The sequence below is a fragment of the Polypterus senegalus genome, chromosome 1, assembly GCF_016835505.1.
Source record: "Polypterus senegalus isolate Bchr_013 chromosome 1, ASM1683550v1, whole genome shotgun sequence".
In the NCBI taxonomy this organism is placed as follows: domain Eukaryota; kingdom Metazoa; phylum Chordata; class Cladistia; order Polypteriformes; family Polypteridae; genus Polypterus; species Polypterus senegalus.
In genome coordinates this window covers 33245420-33266430 of record NC_053154.1, presented here as the reverse complement: position 1 = coordinate 33266430, position 21011 = coordinate 33245420, and the positions used below count along the sequence as shown (strand labels likewise).

The following is a 21011-nucleotide window of genomic DNA, read 5'->3' as shown; positions in this document are numbered from 1 at the left end:
TCAAAAAGAGTTCTGTCAGTTGAGTTGCTGTCGACAAATCTGGCTAACCAAAGTTCCAATAAAATGCATTTTAAAATTGCATTTTTAGCATTCTCTGATTTATATGGTACTGATATAATAGAGTTTGAATTATTCTTTTGTATCTTTTTTTTTAAGCAGTATGTTTGACAAGGCTGTGCTAAAATTTAAGATAATAGTCTAGGCCAGCGTTTCTCAACCTTTAAGTATTTGCGACCCGAGTTTTCATAACAGTTTTAATTGCAGCCCAACATTTTTTTGAAAGGAGCCCACTAATACCAATTTGTTCTTTTTTAATTAATGATATATCATAGATGCATATTTTCTTATACCTACTTATCGACATTTATCTAACTCTATATTTATTTTTCTAGTATCAGAATGTAGTTTAAGTTAATTCGTTTTTGTTACAATAGGTGTATTTTTCATATTTTTGATTCTTGTTTTCTTTTTTTCACATCTTCGCATCCCCCTTTTGTAACTTCGTGCCCACCTAGGGGGGCCTGCCCCACAGTTTGAGAAACACTGGTCTAGGCCTAGGGGTGTCTTGTCGGTTTAATGAAGATTATTGAGCCATCTATGCTTTTGCTGCAAAAAAAAAAAATAGAGGATACATAAAAACTTTAATCCGCTGTCACTCCATTGCTGCCTAGCATGGAAGAAAAGGGAAGAGTTGACTTCACAGTTAGGAGAAAAAGGAAGTAAGGCATAATTATAAGGGAGGGGTGAGAAACTAAATGACAACAGTAAAGTACAAAGCGTGGACTCCACAGAATAATGTAATGTGAAAGAGGACGAATGTTTATAAAAACATGGAATTTGTACTTATTAAGTAGAAGGTTGCAAGTAACTATGAGTTTAGGGTATTGTGCCTCTGTCGTAAAGAGTAAACCTAGTATTAAATAATCACAGGATTTAAAGTTTGCATGTGCTCACTGTGGCACATATGGCTTTTTAAAAGAAAACAACTATCACAAAGTCCAAGATATTGATATGTACAGGCAGTCCCTGGGTTACGTACGAGATAGAGACTGTAGGCTTGTACTTAAGTTAAATTTGTATGTAAGTCAGAACAGGTACATAAATTTAATAAATGCTGTTGTTGACCGACTGTAACCAAGTGCTCTGCCAATGAATGATGGAGTTTCACCTCTCTCTGACCTTTTTATTACTTCTACTTTATTTTCAATGGTGATGGTTTTTCTCTTCTTTACTGTATCACCAGCACTTGCATCAGATTTGTGTTTCAGAGACATTGGTGAAAGGTGAAGACAGAAAGTTAAGATGAGCTCTTCTACACAGCACTGTACACGCTATCACAGTAGGAAGGCACCCGTCGTCAACACGTCTGATGTACTGATAAGAGACAACTTCCTGCTATGTGTGTAACAGTACAAGCATTGTGTAATCAAGTTTTTACAAAAAGAAAAATTGAGTTAAGGACGGATCGATCCCCACCCCTGAGAGAGAGAGCAAGTCAAATGCCGTGAAACCTCTGGAGTGCATTCCATTCAGACACCAGCAGGACCGCATAGGAGTTGTTGGGCAACTTTACCATACCATACCATACCATATTTATTTGTTGAGCGCTTAAAAATACAGCATTACAACTGACCGAAGCGCTGTACAGTTACAACAAGCAGGACTAAAAGCAAAATATTAAAAACAAACATTAAGAGAGAATTAAAACAGAGATACTAAAAACAGGTCAGGGGACCAAATAAAATAGAGAAAATAGCAAAAGGCAAGTGGAAAATGAAACAGGTTAAGAATTAAAAGCCAATGTGAAGAAGTGCGTTTTTAGGCGAGATTTAAATGTGGAGACTGAGGCGGCTTGCCTAACCACTAAGGGCAGGGAGTTCCAGAGCCTGGGTGCACAGATGGAGAAAGCCCTTTCACCACGAGCTTTAAAATGTGCCTTGGGAACGGTTAGGAGCAGCTGATCTGCAGATCTAAGAACACGAAGGGATTGTGATGATGGAGCAAGACACTCAAATAGGCAGGGCTAGACCGTTTAATGCCTTATAGGTTAGAGGAGAATCTTAAAATCGATTCTGAATCTAACCGGCAGCCAGTGAAGGGTTTTTAAAATTGGTGTAATGTGTTGGCTTCTGCTACTTCCAGTTAGAAGCCTTGCAGCCGCATTTTGAGCCAGTTGGAGTCTAGAAAGAGTGGCTTTACTGATACCAAAAGGCAGGAATTAGAGTAGTCAAGCCGGGACGTAATGAATGCATGGATTACTGATTCCAGGAGGTGGTTAGACAGATTAGGCTTTAGTTTGGCGATTCACCTGAGATGGAAAAAGCAGGATTTTACTGTGCTGTTGACTTGAGCATCCATTTTCAGGAACGTATCCATTTTGATTCCAAGATTGGAGACAGACGAAGTTACTGGAATGGGAAGAGAAACGAGGCCAAGGGGTGGAGCCTGTTTGCAGTCGGGAAAACAATGACCTCGGTTTTGAATCGTTCAGGTGAAGGAAGTTTACAGCCAGCCAGTCCTTAATGTCAGATAGGCAGTCGAGGAGAGGTTTGGTGGAGTCAGTTGGCTTGAGGGAGAAATAAATTTGGCAGTCGTCAGCATATAGGTGATATGAAATTGCATGTTTTCTAAAAATTGCACCTAAAGGCAGGATGTAGATTGAAAAAGTAGTGGTCCTAAAATGGAACCCTGGGGGACCCCACATGGGAGTGGGACTGATTCAGATGAAAAATGTCTAGCATGCCTCTGAGAGTCCTGTTGCAGAAATATGACCTGAACCAGTCGAGGGCTAAGCCAGATACACCAGCCCAGGATTGAGTCGGAGATCATGATGTCGTGGTCGATTGTGTCGAAAGCAGCAGATAAGTCGAGAAGAACCATAACCACGTGGAGTCCTGAGTCCAATGCCAAAAGGATGTCATTTAGGACACGTAAATGCGCGGTTTCTGTGCTGTGTTGGGGCCTAAAGCCTGACTGAAAAAGATCCATTACCTGATGGTCCTGTAGGTGATGAGTTAATTGCTCATAAACTACTTTTTCTAGTATTTTTGACAAGAAAGGTAGATTGGACAAAGATTGGAAAGAACGGCAGGGTCAAGATCAGGTTTTTTCACAATTGGATGTACAACTGCGTGTTTGAAAGCACGAGGAACTATAGCCGAGGATAGACTACTAGTTATGATCTTTAGGACATCATATCGAATCGCCGGCACCACATCGTCCGGAGAGCCCGAAGGCTTCATTGAGGCGACGATTTTTTCCAGATGGGGGAGCGAAATGGGTTCAAAGCTGGTGAGGGAACCGTGCGCAGGAGCGGCTAAATCAACAGAGCCAGAAGAAGAAATGGAGATCTGGGATCTAATGTTCGTGACCTTATCCAGAAAAAATGTGAGGATCTGATTACAAAGAGCAGTGGAGGCAGAAGAGAAAACAGTTACGGCTGGAGAGAGGACAGCATTTAGTGTTTTGTATAAGACACGTTGATTGCCAGAGTTTTTTGAGATGATGTCAGCGAAAAAACGGTTCCTTGCACCTCTGACTGCTCTCTGGTATTGGGACCATGCGTCTCTCATGCAGTCGAAGGTAACAGTGAGACCATCTTTCCTCCATTTACGTTCTAGCCGCCTACAGTTTTGCCTGATGGAGCGAGTTTGTTCGTTTAGCCATGGGTCATGCTTGACTTTGGATTGTCTCCGTTTGAGTGGGGCTACGACATCCATCACAGCAGGAAGTGTGGAAAGTTTGCAATAAAACATCAGCATCCGTGGATTCACATGATGTGGAGATTGGTGAAAAAGCAGCTGCAAAATCTTCAGCAGCAGAGGGGGGAATGACATGGGAGGGACGGGTGGTGGTGGATTTACCATGCTCAACAGAGACCAAATCCAGATTAAACAGAACAGGCGAGTGATCAGAAAAGCTGGGAGGCAGAATGTCCAAGTCACTGATTCTGAGACCGGGAGAAAGAACCAGGTCCAGTGTGTGAACCTGTCCATGTGTTGGTCCGTTCACTAGTTGAGAGAGACCAAAGGAGTCAATAATGTCCAGAAAGTCTTTTGCTAGAGGATTAACGGGACAGCAGACATGGATATTAAAATCACCCAAACAAAGGAAGCGATCATATCTGCAGGTAATATCAGCCAGGAAAGCTGCAAATTCATCTAAAAAGTTCTTATTGTATTTTGGAGGGCGATAAATGAGTGTGCACAGCAGCGGTGGTGAGCAGACTAGTTCAAACATACTGAGCTCAAAAGTTGAAGGGGGAAATGAAAGGGGAAAGGAAGGGCGGTTGCAAATAAAATCAGATTTAAATAAGGTCAATAAGCCACCGCCGCGGCGCTGCGCTCTCGGCGTGTTGATAAAGGAACACCCCAGGGGGCAAAACTTCAGTGAGTGGGAGCGTCTCGCCCGGTAAAATCCAGGTTTCAGCGGTACATAAAAAAATCCAGGCCATTGGAATGAAAAAAGTCTTTCAGGATGAAAGTTTTGTTCACGACCGATCTGGCATTTATCAGCGCGAAACGAACCGCCTGGGAGGACGTTAATAGAGATGTTTGTTGGGTCTTAGACCTTCCTGCCATGGGGAGGTTCTGCATGACCTGAAATTGCTTCCTGGATGTAATGTGATAGCACCAGAATTACTCTTGGGTCTGATATGAAGGAAGGTGATCTACTTCATCTAGGGAGTCCGAGTCAGGAGAGTAGTCTGACAAAGTTCACCTGGAAGTATGGAGAAGGAAAGAGTCATGTAAAGGCAATATAATAATTATCCCTAAAAGTCTAGGTAACTAGTAAAAATAACTTTTTTTAATACAAACATTCAGGCTCTTAATTTTGCATTTTTGTTTTACAAAAACACAGATAGTGTAATAGCACTAGTAACAAATTTAATAAATGTAAGCTCACAAACAACCACCCTTGTCAAGTTTATAGCAAAATTACAAGAAGGTAAATGTCACGTCTGGTACATTTTGGGGGCTCACATATTCTGAATCAGTATCCATTGTAGAATTGTAATTAGCACCTACCATCTGCGAGATTAAGTGTGCTGTTGTGTAAATCGCATTACAGAGGTGACACTCGCAATGCAGGGGACAGCTCTTAGATGGCTATGAGTACACAAGTCACTTGCACGCTGCAGACAGGGATAAGGAACTGACTGAAAAATGACCAAGAACAAAGGAGGTGGGAAGTTCCATTTTTGTTGTAGAAAGTGAAAGTGAGCAAGCCAAATACGGTATAGTAAGTAAAATATTCTTTATCTTTTTTAAGATCTTGACACTAGAGTGCCAAGATTGTAAAAACACTCAAAACTGGCTCTGCAATGGGCCCCCAGAGAATCGATTGAGTTGAAATGGAACTGGAAAATGTCAGACACTGAAACACACTGGTTTAACAATAATATTCAAGGTCTTAGTGCCATAAGATGCCATTAATGAAATAACTATGATGCATATCACTAAGTTACCATTTAACAATGTGTACACACATAGCACAGAGGTTCAAAGTACACGTACTTGACATGAAAGCTGAAAAATCTTATTGTGGTATAGTGACGTCCGGATCACAGCTGTCCATTTTAATCATGGATGTAGTAATAAAAAATAGTTTGAAGTTGCATGATGGTTTGTAGTAAGCTCTGTTTTCTCATGGCTCAATACATGGGCACTAGCTGTGTGCCAAGTGAGGACATGTGGCTATCTCGTTGAGGACATGTGGCTTCGCCTGGAAAATATTACGGAAAGAGGTCTTATTATAGGAGTGTGTTATAGATCACCTAATTCAGACAGTAATTTCAACACACATCTTTTTAATAATATCAAAAAGGCAGACATAGGAAGTAAAAATATGAGGTTTGAATACACAATGGGCGGTCAGAAAATCAAGAGTACACCTTATGAGAAGGATTTAGGAGTTGTAGTGGACTCTAAGCCATCAACTTATGGGAGCTTGTCGGAAGGACTGTCCTTATGATTTACTGCTGCTGGTGCTGGCAGCTGCTCCTCATGACTGAATCAATAAGTTTTGAAAATGATTGAAAGAAATAACAAGATACATTTTCTTTATTTAAATTTTAGTTTTTTTCTTACTATACCACTGTGGTTATCAATGTCACCCGATACATTTGAGTCCCAGCTGCAGATCTCCCTGTGTGAAGTCTCTTCGTTGAGACACTAACATGTGGTAATTGAAGGAATCCATCCATCCATCCATTTTCCAACCCGCTGAATCCGAACACAGGGTCACGGGGGTCTGCTGGAGCCAATCCCAGCCAACACAGGGCACAAGGCAGGAACCAATCCTGGGCAGGGTGCCAACCCACCGCAGGACACACACCAACACACCAGTGACAATTTAGGATCGCCAATCCATCTAACCTGCATGTCTTTGGACTGCGGGAGGAAACCAGAGCACCTGAAGGAAACCCACGCAGAGAACATGCAAACTCCACGCAGGGAGGACCAGGTAAGCGAACCCGGGCCTCCTAACTGCGAGGCAGCAGCGCTACCCACTGCGCCACCGTGCCACCCTATATTGAAGGAATCAATTGTGTCAAATAATGAAAAATCAGTGCGGAAATAGAAGAGTATTTTCACTTAACGCAAAATGAAAGATTAAAATTTGGTTAAATAACTGATCCAATACTCACCTTAACCACTTCTGGAAAAGCATCTTCTTTATCTAACACTTGTTTGAGATTGACTTTCACCCCATAAAGAGCTGGATTCTGATTTATGCTCACTGCCGCCAGGATACATGCCAGCTTTCACAACACCACATTGAAGAGATGTTTATGTGAAAGCAGAAGTCAGTTAAATTATTGTTGTTGTTATAATTAATTGTTTTATAGCTCAAAATCACATAAGGAATGCCTCAAAGGGCTTTAACGTGCCTTGTTTTTCTGACTGGCCCCAGCTTTGGCTCCCTAAGAAGACATGAAAAAACTCCCAAAGGGAAAAAAAAACGTGTTTTGGAAAAATATGGAAGAAAACTTGGGAAAGGCAATTCAGAGAGAGACCCCCTTCCCGGAAGGTTGGGCGTGCAATGTATAGTGTTCTTTAGGCTGAAGCAGAGACACACTCACGATAACGTTTCGAAAGCTGTTCATTTTCTAACCCTGTGTTTTTAGAAAACCGCACCCTTCCCTCAAGATGTCATACATCTCAAAAGACGTAGACCATAGTAATCAATACCTGAACATAAAAACAAATTGACAAAAGCATTATTGAACAATCATTTACAACATAATGGGTGTCAAACAATGGGATAAATACAATACACAAAACAGAACGCATGTAATGCTCTTCACAGAGCTCGATGGCCAGTCTATGATGGCCACCTCAGAAATATAATCCAACAGTAGAAACTGGTTTGTTTATGCACAGTGCGGCTCACCAAGCGCAGGCACAGAGCAGCGCAACAACTCTATAAGAGAGAATGATCTTGTAAATGGCTGCAAGTGATCAAGATAAGACATTCGGCAGTGACTTTAATGAACTACATATATTATATTCTGATATAATACGCTACCGTGGCTGACCGTTTGCATGTCCAGGATTTTAAATCACCTGTAGCTCGCATACCCTTTGACCAATTGAACTGAAATTTGGTACACATATACTAGGAGATGTCTGCTGTCCACTTTGGGGGTGATGATTGACCTCCAAGGTCAAAGGTCAACTCAGGAAGGTGAAGGTTAAAAAACAAATAACCTGTAGCCTGACACTTGGTACACATATACTGTACTATGCTGAAACCTGCACTACAGCTTTATATTAAAAGAGAAGAGTTTTGGAATAATTCCTCTTTTTATTTTTATTTTATTTTATTTTATTGTAGAATCAACTCTCAGTAGAGGCCAGCAGGGCGGCTGTGCGGCACATGCGTATGGGCGCCATTCTCCTCCCTACCACCTTTGCTGTCACTTCCCCTACCTCTTCATATCTAAATCATTCTTGAGGCAGATTGAAGACTCATGTGCCGGCTTAAGTGAAAAGTTAAGGAAAACGTACTAAGTAATTGCAAGACAAACACTGACTTAATCAGTTTAAATGTAAAAAAGATGCCGACAGAAGAAAAGAAGAAGAGGGTCGCTAGGGTGGAGAAAAGACGAGCTGCTCAGGAAGCAGCAAGCACATGAACCTCTGAGCAAACGAATGGTAAACGTAAAGAGAAAGAGGAGGAAAACTAGGAATGGTCAAGTCAAGTGTATTCCCTGCACGTTATCGTTCAGTGTGCCGTGACTGGTAAATTATATTGCAAGATATGGCTTTCATATTTTTGGGTATGTTGAAATATCTTTAATTTTCAAATATATATATATATATATGAAAATTAAAGATATTCATTATAAATATATAATTTATATATAAATTAAATGAAAGATAAAGTCCTATATATTCATGAAATTCGTAGCCTGAATCACAGTCTGATTGTATGGGTGGTTACCTACCAGGTATCGCTTGTGGTTGGTCTGCAAGTCGGCAAACATCCGCCACGGTGCCCTCTTTCAGTTGCGAGAAGCAGATCATAGAATGGTTGAAATAGTTTTACTGCCAAATAATGCAAAGAGTACGCGACACGTGTTTCGCTCTAATTCTGGGCTCATCAGGCTTCGCCTCCAGCGCTGACGTCCGAGGTTCAATCCTCGAGAGAGGGTGCAGTGAGTGTGTACGCCTGATGAGCTCGGAATTATGCATTATTTGACAGTAAAACTTAGCTATATATATATATATATATATATATATATATATATATATATATATATATATATATATATATATATACAGTGGTGTGAAAAACTATTTGCCCCTTCCTGATTTCTTATTCTTTTGCATGTTTGTCACACAAAATGTTTCTGATCATCAAACACATTTAACCATTAGTCAAATATAACACAAGTAAACACAAAATGCAGTTTTTAAATGATGGTTTTTATTATTTAGGGAGAAAAAAAATCCAAACCTACATGGCCCTGTGTGAAAAAGTAATTGCCCCCTTGTTAAAAAATAACCCCACTGTGGTGTATCACACCTGAGTTCAATTTCGTAGCCACCCCAGGCCTGATTACTGCCACACCTGTTTCAATCAAGAAATCACTTCAATAGGAGCTGCCTGACACAGAGAAGTAGACCAAAAGCACCTCAAAAGCTAGACATCATGCCAAGATCCAAAGAAATTCAGGAACAAATGAGAACAGAAGTAATTGAGATCTATCAGTCTGGTAAAGGTTATAAAGCCATTTCTAAAGCTTTAGGACTCCAGCGAACCACAGTGAGAGCCATTATCCACAAATGGCAAAAACATGGAACAGTGGTGAACCTTCCCAAGAGTGGCCAGCCGACCAAAATTACTCCAAGAGCACAGAGACGACTCATCCGAGAGGTCACAAAAGACCCCAGGACAACGTCTAAAGAACTGCAGGCCTCACTTGCCTCAGTTAAGGTCAGTGTTCACGACTCCACCATAAGAAAGAGACTGGGCAAAAACGGCCTGCATGGCAGATTTCCAAGACACAAACCACTGTTAAGCAAAAGAACATTAGGGCTCGTCTCAATTTTGCTAAGAAACATCTCAATGATTGCCAAGACTTTTGAGAAAATACCTTGTGGCCTGATGAGACAAAAGTTGAACTTTTTGGAAGGCAAATGTCCCGTTACATCTGGCGTAAAAGGAACACAACATTTCAGAAAAAGAACATCATACCAACAGTAAAATATGGTGGTGGTAGTGTGATGGTCTGGGGTTGTTTTGCTGCTTCAGGACCTGGAAGGCTTGCTGTGATAGATGGAACCATGAATTCTACTGTCTACCAAAAATCCTGAAGGAGAATGTCCGGCCATCTGTTCGTCAACTCAAGCTGAAGCGATCTTGGGTGCTGCAACAGGACAATGACCCAAAACACACCAGCAAATCCACCTCTGAATGGCTGAAGAAAAACAAAATGAAGACTTTGGAATGGCCTAGTCAAAGTCCTGACCTGAATCCAATTGAGATGCTATGGCATGACCTTAAAAAGGCGGTTCATGCTAGAAAACCCTCAAATAAAGCTGAATTACAACAATTCTGCAAAGATGAGTGGGCCAAAATTCCTCCAGAGCGCTGTAAAAGACTCACTGCAAGTTATCGCAAACGCTTGATTGCAGTTATTGCTGCTAAGGGTGGCCCAACCAGTTATTAGGTTCAGGGGCAATTACTTTTTCACACAGGGCCATGTAGGTTTGGATATTTTTTTTCTCCCTAAATAATAAAACCATCATTTAAAAACTGCATTTTGTGTTTACTTGTGTTATATTTGACTAATGGTTAAATGTATTTGATGATTAGAAACATTTTGTGTGACAAACATGCAAAAGAATAAGAAATCAGGAAGGGGGCAAATAGTTTTTCACACCACTGTATATATATACTGTATATGTTTAATAATTTTAGATTACAAGATACAGAACTACTGAATATAAAATAAATAATTCCAAGTTTCATATCAAAATCAACTTCATCCCAATCCCCAAACCCCTTTTAGAATACTCTATTTACATTTATTTTACTGTCAGGAATTTGTAATGATTAAAATTTAACAAACTGGCCACACTGAACCCGATACCATCGCTGGGCGGGACGCCCCTCAAAGTCGGGATGTTTCTCACCTGCCCACTGGCAGTCAAATGGGAGTTTAAAAAGAGTGTAGCCGGCTGGAGGTGAATCTCAGCTTCAACGCTAAGCACTTCACAGACAAAATAAAGAAGAAAGTCTCCCTATGGTTACAATAATGTCTCTTAGAGAAAAGCCCTTCCGAAAGTGAATTTCCTGAAATGGCTAAGTCAGTCTTTTGTGCTTTTATATAATGCCCTTAAACTGTGATCACAAAAATGCCTTTTTAATTAGCCGGCGCTACTCGTCTCAACCTCTCAGCGATTTTGTGTCTGGGGTCCCAAACACCGCCCACCTGCTTTCTTCATATCGAAAGTACTTCACGTTTTTTCGCAAGACTTCAGGAAAAGGAACTGTCCTGACAGCTTTCGGTAATACGTTTGGTACCTTATTCCTCCTTCCTGGACCAGTCAGCTTGAGTTAAACGTCAGTGCGGTGGAGAGTGAAGAGCGGAGCAGGAGAGGCGGCAGGGCGTACTCAGGTAAGGCTCGTGGGTTTTATATGTCCGTCTTCACTGTTCGATCGATTTAAAAAACAGGAAAGCGAATACTTAAGTAAAGGAAAACTTTGTCTGCACAGACCTATAATGGACAGACTGGACGATGGCTCAGGTGTGGTTAGAAATATAATAAACTGGCAGCCTTTGGACATTTTTTGAAGTTGCGATAGAGCTGTGCGTGTTCCATTTTTTATGTGGACGTCCTTAAGAGAGTCTCGACTGCTCCTACACTCAAAGATCTGGCAGCTAGGTAGACGTGCTGCTCTTTATCAGACCGGCGCGAGGTGTCGCCTGGTGTCCCCATCTCGGGGTTGACTCGTCTCAATGGCATTTGTAGTCTCGGTTATAACGGCTTTCCAAAAGTTCCATGTGGCATATAAAGCTGTGTCTTAATTAAAGCTTTCCATTCAGGTCATGTCATTTCATTGCGAGTGGAGTGTGTAGAATTCCTCTGACAGCGATTCCCCGTTCATTTAGTATACTAATATGGTGATCGCGGTGGATGCTAATGCGCAGTTTGCAAGTTCTTCACGTGGGTTTCCTCCGGGATTTAGGATTACCTCACACATCCCAAACACCTGCGCGTTAAATACATTCACCAATTTAAACTGGGGGGTCTGCTGCATTGGACTAAACGCTAAGAAGACACGGAGAAGGGCTTACACATTTCGTGCCGTTTAATGTATGTAAAACAAGAATAGCATCGTCTCTTTAGACAGAATGTTAAAGTGTGGCTTGATGCATTTCTAAAACACTTCATGCTGCTCTTGAAGATACAGGAGCAGCGACCTGCGCACACCTAGCGATGGGCAGTGACGCCCACCATACCACACAGGGTTTGTTGCATTTTAATCTTGCGCACAATTGAGTGTTATTTCTGAGTTTTTAATATTACTCGAAATTTGGTTGTGACTTCTGGATTGTTATATTTACAAACTTGGCAAAATATACAGTATGTGTCCATGATTGCTGATTATGTCACAGTATCAGACACTGCACATCCCTCCGTCCTGCATATATAATTTATTTTTCTAATATAAAACATTTTAACAAAAACAAATAACTCCCAGTGATATGCACCTTATTAGCAAGCATTCACATTAAAATCTTTGCATACAATTTTCTTTCAGTTTTTCCACCTAAATAAACTGCAGGAACTGCCCGCACGCTCTCGCCACATGAGGCCGGGCATTGTCGTGCACCAGGAGGAACCCAGGGCCCACTACACTAGCATAGGGTCTGACAATGGATCCAAGGATTTCATCCCAATACCTAATGGCAGTCAAGGTGCCGTTGTCTAGCCTGTAGAGGTCTGTGCATCCCTCCATGGATATGCCTCCCCAGACTGACCATCACTGACCCACCACCAAACCGGTCATGCTGAATGACGTTACAGGCAGCACAGCATTCTCCATGGCTTCTCCAGACCCTTTCACGTCTGTCATATGTGCTCAGGGTGAACCTGCTCTCATCTGTGAAAAGCACAGGGCGCCAGTGGTGGACCTGCCAATTCTGGCATTCTGTGGCAAATGCCAATCGAGCTCCACAGTGCTGGGCAGTGAGAACAGGGCCTACTAGAGGATGTTGGGCCCTTAGGCCATCCTCATGAAGTCTGTTTCTGATTGTTTGGTCAGAGACATTGACACCAGTGGCCTGCCGGAGGTCATTTTGTAGGCTCTGGCAGTGCTCTTCCTGTTCCTCCTTGCCCAAAGGAGCAGATACCAGTCCTGTTGATGGGGTTAAGGACCTTCTATGGCCATGTCCAGCTCTCCTAGAGTAACTGCCTGTCTCCTAGAATCTCCTCCATGCCCTTGAGACTGTGCTGAGAGACACAGCAAACCTTCTGGCAATGACACGTATTGATGTGCCATCCTGGAGAAGTTGGACTACCTGTGCCACCTCTGTAGGGTCCAGGTATCAACTCGTGGCTGCCAGTGGTGACACTGACTGTAGCCAAATGCAAAACTAGTGAAAAAACAGATGAGGGAAAAATGTCAGTGCCCCCCACATGTTAAACCATTCATTCCTGCTTTGGGGGTCGTCTCATTGTTGCCCCTCTAGTGCCCCTGTAGTTAATTTCATTAACACCACAGCAGCTGAAACTGATTAACAGCCCCCTCTACTACTTAACTGACCAGATCAATAGTCAGAAGGTTCATTGACTTGATGCTGTACTCTCATTAAAAAGTGTTCCTTTAATTTTTTGAGCAGTATATATTAAATCAATCCTAATTAAAATGTGTTTCGTAAATGCATTTACAGCACTTTAATTTAGCATGATGAAGTTAATTAAACTAAACACATTCTCTTTTAATTAAACTAGCTTAATCCATTCTTTGGATGTAATTTGAATTCAAGTGAGGAGCAGTTCACACATTACACTCCCGACAATCCCGGTTCCCACCACTTCATTCTGAGACAAGTTCTTCACTTATGAATTGGGTTCTTTGTGCTTTGAAAACCTTCCTGACATGTAAGAAAAATGTAAGCTTGAATGTACAGTAGACTTCCTAGCAAGACACCAACAGATAAAGAAAACCTGAGCTTAGCCTGTGTTACTGTAGCAAGAGTAATGTTAAGGTCATGAGCCATTGGTATTCCACAAATTCAGGGTTGCTTAATAATGTCAGTGCCAGTTCCAGGTTATTTTGCTTAGGCCAGGCTTTCTATTGCACCAAGGAGCAGGTTTGACAAGCGTACCATCAACAGAAACAGAGAAGTTGGATGCCTTAGAAAGTTGGGATTTTGGACCTACCAGGAAAACTTCAGTTTTATGGACATTAAGTTTGAGAAAGTTATTTTTCATCCATAGCTTAAGATCAGTGAGTGTGCTGGGAGGTGAATCTGTAGGGGAGTCTGTACTAAGATATAACTCTATATCATCTGCATAACAGTGGACATTAAGGCCATGTCTGCGAATAATCTGACCCAAAGGAAGGATATAAAGTAGAAAAAGTAATGGCCCAAGGACTGAACCCTGAGGGACACCATACGACACAGGTGAGGTGGAGGATTTAAATCGGCCGAGTGTGACAAACTGTTGCCTATTAGAGAGATGTGATGTGAGCCATTGAAGGGCTAAGCCAGAGATGCCTACAGCAGAGAGAGACGTGACAGGAGGATTTCATGATTGTCAGATGTTTGAGTTCCCACCCTGGATGCAATGCAGAAGTCAGTCCTGGGTATCACACCAACACTTCCAAACCTTTGTATACAAAACTAGAAAGTTTGCTTAAAGGAATAATTAGGGGTCTTCAGCAGAGTGACACATTTGCGTCTTAGTTTACAAAATACAAGTAAACATTATGGGGAGGTTCAGGTTTTCTAACGGAGATGGCGTTTCAGTAGGATTACAGTGTCTCCAGTGTTGACATGCAATACAAGTCATCTGAATCAAGATACCTGAAAGTGAAAATAAATTGAAACACAAATTGAAAAATGATTTGTTAAGTAATCATGGACACTGGCTCGATACAATTAGTCTGCGTAGTTTTAAAATGAACCATAATTTTTAAGTTGCTGCATTTACTTTGTGTTCAGAAAGCGTAGTTCAAGTAATTTAAATAAATGCCTTTGTGTGGAATTAAAGTAACTAAATCCCTTTCATTAAATTTAAACTAAATGAAACGTTTTATGTTGAGAAGACATAATTTCCTTAAGTCAATTCAACGTAACCTTATTTCACTACATATTATATTAATGAACATAGTAGACAGTGGTTGGTTTGATCTAAACAATGCGTAGAACACAAAAGGTTGATGATGTATGTAGTGGTTCACTAAAGCTGATGCCACATTACGTGACTTTTTGTCCTGATAGGTCAGATTTGCCGATCACAGTCGCTGATCTTGTCGCTACACCGTGTCAAATTACCCAACTGAAAATCGCAGCCCATGTCACATTTGCAGACTGAGTGACGATCTTCTAACACAGTCGTGCTTGCCACTTTTTCTGACACCCAATAGCGTGTTGCCTGATGGAGCAGGTGCTGTACGAAGGGTTAACAGGTGCAGCGAGTTCATCGGTCCTTTAGTTTGTTTTTTTTTTCCATTCTGTTATGGTTTGTAAAATATGAGACATCAGACAGAAGAGCTTCTCATAGTTCACAAGGTTCGCATGTTGCTTACACCTCGTCTGCTACACTGTACATCTGGATGAGCATTCATTGGTTCATGTGGTGGTCCTCTCTCCTGCAGGGACAGCCCGACCCTCCCTAATGGGAAAAAATCAAACCTGTGTCATTATGTCCTAGTAAGTTATATTTTGGTTGATTGCATTTTTCATGTAATTACATTGTTGTTTTGGAACAAATTAAAAAAATGTTTTCTTGATGTAGCGCGAGCAACGTGTATCAAAAAATGTCTCGCCTTCCACAACCCCGTAAAACCCCATGGCATTTGAAAGAAAAATCAGTTTACTAACAGTCTTTAACATTCTTTCAAATTATACAAAGGTGTGCGGATCCTTTGGAATGTGTTATCAACAAAAGGGGCAGGGCTTTATGCAAATGATTGTACTTTATGCAAATATGGGAAAGTCATATTCATAAAGCTTGATTATTTAAAGTTAACTTTCTTTATCTATGTATAGGAAAAATGGAAATACCTCATGCTGAAGACTAGAAAAGTATTAACTGGGAGTGAGATTAACATAAATTAAGTGAGTAATGGCAACAGTACCTGAGATGGATTATGCTTCGGTTGAAAGAAAACAACCTAATTGCTTTGTTTCAATATAAATTGTGTTAGTGTAACATCTTACAAATGTAACTAGAAAAGGTTAAGCAAACACAATTATTTTAAGCTAAAATAACTTAAATTAGATATTGTTGTCAGTCAATGGTAAGACAGGAGTCACGATGAACTGTTAGGGTGGCAAAACAACCACTCTGTTTACTCAAAATAATAAGTTTCCCTAAATTAACAAGCGCATAACGGCGTGATAAGAAAACAAAAGCATAGTCTAGCCTTAGGCTGCAGTTTAATGGCACTGGAGAGTGGTTGGGCTTCAGGGTCGGAGCTCATCTGTTGAATGAGATGCCTACTTCCAGGAACAGCCTACTTTTATAGCAAGAAGCGGACCTCGATGGATGATTACCCTGAGCTGTGGGTGCAAAAAGAGACGGATGAGTTGGTAAACCCAGGGTGGTAATGCTTACCTCTGATGAGCCCAGATGGTGACCCTTAGATGCACATGCCTGACAATATATAAACAATACATTAATCTCATTGTTTGAGAGCACCTAAAATGTTCACAGACAGTGAATGAATAGTTAATGAATAAATCAACCAGCACTGTTTCTACAAAAAAATATTATGCATTGGTGGTAAGCAGAAACGGACAGGAAGCTTTTTATACCCATCAAGTGGGACCACCTAACATACATTATCAATGACACAACGTGCTGGTCGTGTTTGACTAGACAAATTAACAATGAGGTCAGCTTGAACATTATATATATAAAAAAAAAAGATGGCCATGAGGGGCTTTCAAAACACAGTAACTGAGGGGACTCACCTTGCAGTTCTACTCTCCCCCTTCAATTTTGTAGCAAGGGTGGGCTTGCAAGGTCAACAGACTTTTCACATTGAATGCAATGTATAGGAAACTTCCAGAGTATCTTAACACTTTGCATTTGAAATCTGAGTCAGAGTTCACATCAAAAATAACTTTTTACATAATATTTAAGCATTGGATTTGAAATAAATGTATGTGCATTAATTAAATGGAAAAACACAGAAATCATCTCCATTGTTATGGAAACAAGTAGCTACTGTATTACATTTTCAGACCGAACCATATTTTAAGACACATATGATTCATCCATTCACTGATCTTTATTTCTCTTCTCGCGTTAAGTAATAATGAAAATAATTGATTTCCAGACACGTGGATCAGTGGTGTGGTCTCATGCCTGATTATCAGTCTGATCCTTATCTGTGAATGTCTTCCCAGTGTTTGTGTGGGCTTCCTTCTGCATTTCAAGGATGTATGAGAACATTCAATTATGCTTTGTTTTGCACTAACATCCCATCCTGGGATGAGTCTCGCCTTGCACCATATGCTACCGGGTTGTCGCTTAATATTTTTTATCCAAGACATCTTAAGATATTTGAGATACAATTGGTTATATTTCTTTAGTTTTTCCAATTGGATCACAGGCAGGTGAAGTGGCTTGCTCATAGTCACACAGTGTCAGTTTTAGGATTTGAACTCCCAATCTCAGGGTTTGAGGTCCAAAACCTTAACCACTACAACACACTGGCAGCAATGGGCATAAGGCAGGAAAATAACTGTGACATGCTGTGGGACCTCGGTTCACGACCATAATTCATTCCAAAACTCTGGTCGTAAACCGACTTGGTCGTGACCCGAAGCAGTTTCCCCCATAGGATTGTATGTAAATACAATTAATCCATTCCAGACCGTACAAACTGTATGTAAATATATATATTTTTTTAGTTTTTAAGCACAAATATAGTTAATTATACCATAGAATGCACCGGGTAATGGTAAACTAAATGTAAAAACATTGAATAACACTGAGAAAACCTTGAACAACAGAGAAAACTAACATTGCAAGAGTTTGCGCTATAGTGCTAGGAACCGCTCGCTACAAACACTTTTTTTTAATGAGTTTTAAGCACAGGGAAAAAATTAACATTTGAAAAATCAGTAATTTAATAAACCACCAAGAAAAGTAACATTGCAACAATGCACGCTACGAACCGATCGCTGGAAACAGAAGTGAAAACAAAAAACAAGCCCAGTGCATTCTTTAACTGCCTTCTTTACCTTATGCGTCCAGCTCTCTTTCTCGTGTGTGCGTGTGTCTCTCTCTTGTGTGTGTGTGAGTGTGTGTCTCTCTCTTGTGTGTGTGTGAGTGTGTGTCTCTCTCTCTGGCGCGCCTGTGTGTGTGTGTCTCTCTCACGCGCGCCTGTGTGTGTGTATCTCTCTCTCTCACGCCTGTGTGTGTGTCTCTCACTCTTATGCGTCTGTGTGTGTATCTCTCACTCGCGCCTGTGTTTGTCTCTCTCTCTCGCGTGCCTGTGTGTGTTGCGCTCTCTCTCTCGCACGCCTGTGTGTGTGTGTCTCTCACTCTTATGCGTCTGTGGGTGTCTCTCTCTCTTGTGTGTCTGTGTGTGTATCTCTCTCTGTGTGTGTATCTGTGTGTGTTTGTCTCTCTCTCTCGCCTGTGTGTGTTGCGCTCTCTCTCGCTCGCTCGCTGCACAGGAAATGCACAGGGAGAGACTGAACACGCACAAACCGAAACGGAAACTGGCTTGTTCATATACCGAGTGTGTGGTCATGAACAGAGGCAAAAGTTTGGTGAACTTTTTGGTCGTAAACCAATTTGTACGTAAACCGAGACGTTTGTGAACCGAGGTTCCACTGTATTGGCATTCTAATCCTAAGTAAGTATCTAAGTAAGTAAGTTCACCCTGAGCGTCTCGCGGGCTCTTAATTCTATATAGAAATGGTTAAGCCCGAGTGTTCCTTTAGTTAAGACTGAACAGCACTTGGGAGAGTATTCTGCTGCCAACTAGTGGATAAAATAACATAATGCTGAAAAATAATTATGAATATTTCAGTGTGATTTGCCACTATATGGTAACTCTGAGCCTTCAATCAAAACACACAATTTAAATATAAACAAAAAAAATGTGAATCCAATTTTGGAACAAGCTGAACTATTACTTGAATCCAGCGATAGTGATGACAATGAGAATTGGTCATCAGACGCTGACAGGGATAGCGAAACTGATGCATATAGTACTGCACCACTGAATTCCTATGATGTGCCTGATGGGCATCGGTCATGTGAAGCTTCAGCATAGAGAAAAGATAAAATGATTGCAATGAAGTGAAAGGGCGATAAAGATGTTAGCCTCCTAAGCACTGCTCATAATGCAGCAACTGTCAATGTCTGTGTCGGGGCAAATGCCGACATCACTAAACCTTGTGCTGTGGTAGACAACAATAACACAAGGAGCACTTTGATTGTGTGGATCAGACACTCACATTCTACCGTCTCATGTGCAAGCAACAGAAAAATGCACAAAGAAGCACGCTTCTACTGCCCTGATTGCAATGTCGAGCTGTGCGTTGGTGGCTGTTTCAAAACGTCACATGACAGATGTGCACTAAATCTGCCTCAGCTGAACAGTGGACACTTGACATACCTTTTCTATTGTGTTTATGTTGACATTTGGTATACTGGCTGTACATGTTTGTTAGGAAATGTGAATTGGGGACTGTTGGGGACTTTTGTTGTTTAACTTGTATCTTATAATTAACTTAAAATAACTCCAGGTTGACAGATAGGGAAGACTGCAAGTACATTCCAAGTCACCCGATTTTTTTTTATTAATGTCACTTACAGGGCCATCTCACCAGCATCATAGGACCCCAGGCAAAGTAGTGTGCTGTGGCCCCTGCTTTGACAGCAAAACAGAAACATACATAGGCATCAGAAACATCGTGGGCCCCCAGCCAGTGCCCATTACCCATACGTTCACGTGCTTATAACAGACATCAAAGCATGTTATAAGAACGTTTGAGAGAGGCAGGCGTGAGGCAGTTGAAATGGGGGGAACGACACACAGCTTTGAATACGGGAGTGCGGCCTTGTTGTGAGAGACAGAGGACAGGGACTGTTCTGAAGACGCACCGAAACAACATGCCGTCTGAGAACAAAATGCAGCGCAGCCTAAAATGCGCCCCAGCGACAAAGACTACACCATGAATGTGGTGCCTACTCTTAAGAAGCACCTCAGCTGCATTAAGAAGAATGGACTCTTTAACTTACACGGACCCCGAATCAGTTACCGCTTTTATGAACATTGACTTGAATTGCTCAGGTTGAATGTTTTCTTCTGCTTTTGACTTCTAGTATTTAATGCCCGGTTTCTCTGCAAATATACACAAGTAATGAATAAATGAAAGTTTGTAGATTATCTCGCTGAAACTTGCCTTGTATAATTTGCCCTCATGTGCTCGTTTGTGTGATTTTGTTGTTTAGCTCTTTCAAAAGCAGTGATCTGGCCTTGTTGGAGTTTGCCTTGCGTGTTTGTTCAGGTGTGAGCTGTGTTCATTCTGTTAGAATTGTGTAGAACTGTCAGGGCTAACGAGGAGGTAGTTAGTCTCTGACCCCTGCTAAGATATTGAAGTGGAGGTAACCAACCTTGGCCATATTGCTCTGGGAGATTTGTTCAGCCCTCTCAAAGGCAGCAATCTACAAAGTCCTGAAGCAGCTCTTGGCCTTCACTATGGCATTCTGAAGTTTAGCCCTTTCAGAGGAAGTTTTTGGGGCAGCGATAGACACTTGACCCATGTTTAGGTATATTTGCTTTGTATTTGATCTGTACCCCAGCAGAGGCAGTGATAGGCCCTCGGTCAATGTTGTGTTAGTGAATGTCAAGTTAGTAAGTACTGTGGGGCGTACATGTAAATCAAGGATAATAACTGAAACATTTCCAGCATTGGCTTGTCCACCAACATAAAAAGAACCTTAGAGGGGAAATCATCTTTTTATGAACACTTCCACACAGCAAAACACTGATGGCAATTGAAGAATGACGGTCAGTTGAGTAAGTGTGTGCAAGCAAGGATGAAATTTAGTGGCATGATGATGACATGTAGTTCTTCCTTGTGGATTATGCAGAGGGCAATGTTGTAGCTTTTTAGGCGAAGCCACAGAGCTTTTTCGGATCAGATGTATAAATTGTGGCCAGCAGAGGGCGCTCCATCTATGTTGGATTACAATATTCGGTCTGCAGTGATTACTCACTCACTTTATCTTCTCCTTATGGTGTTGGGGTTTTGAGTCATTGATTATGTTTTGTTCTCTGCTTTGCCAGGA

At 41.3% G+C, this 21011-nt stretch overlaps 1 protein-coding gene across 2 annotated transcripts in view; it reads left to right on the top strand.

Annotated features, from left to right (window-relative positions):
* The first annotated feature begins 10972 nt into the window (after nucleotides 1-10972).
* Nucleotides 10973-21011, top strand: part of si:ch211-284o19.8 (protein lifeguard 1) — a 33200-nt gene continuing 23161 nt past the window's right edge. The window contains exon 1 of one of the 2 annotated variants that reach the window (XM_039745779.1): nucleotides 10973-11131. The gene's annotated coding sequence lies outside the window, so the exon portion shown is untranslated. The remainder of the gene's footprint in view (nucleotides 11132-21011) is intronic. The other variant, XM_039745771.1, reaches the window with a different exon arrangement.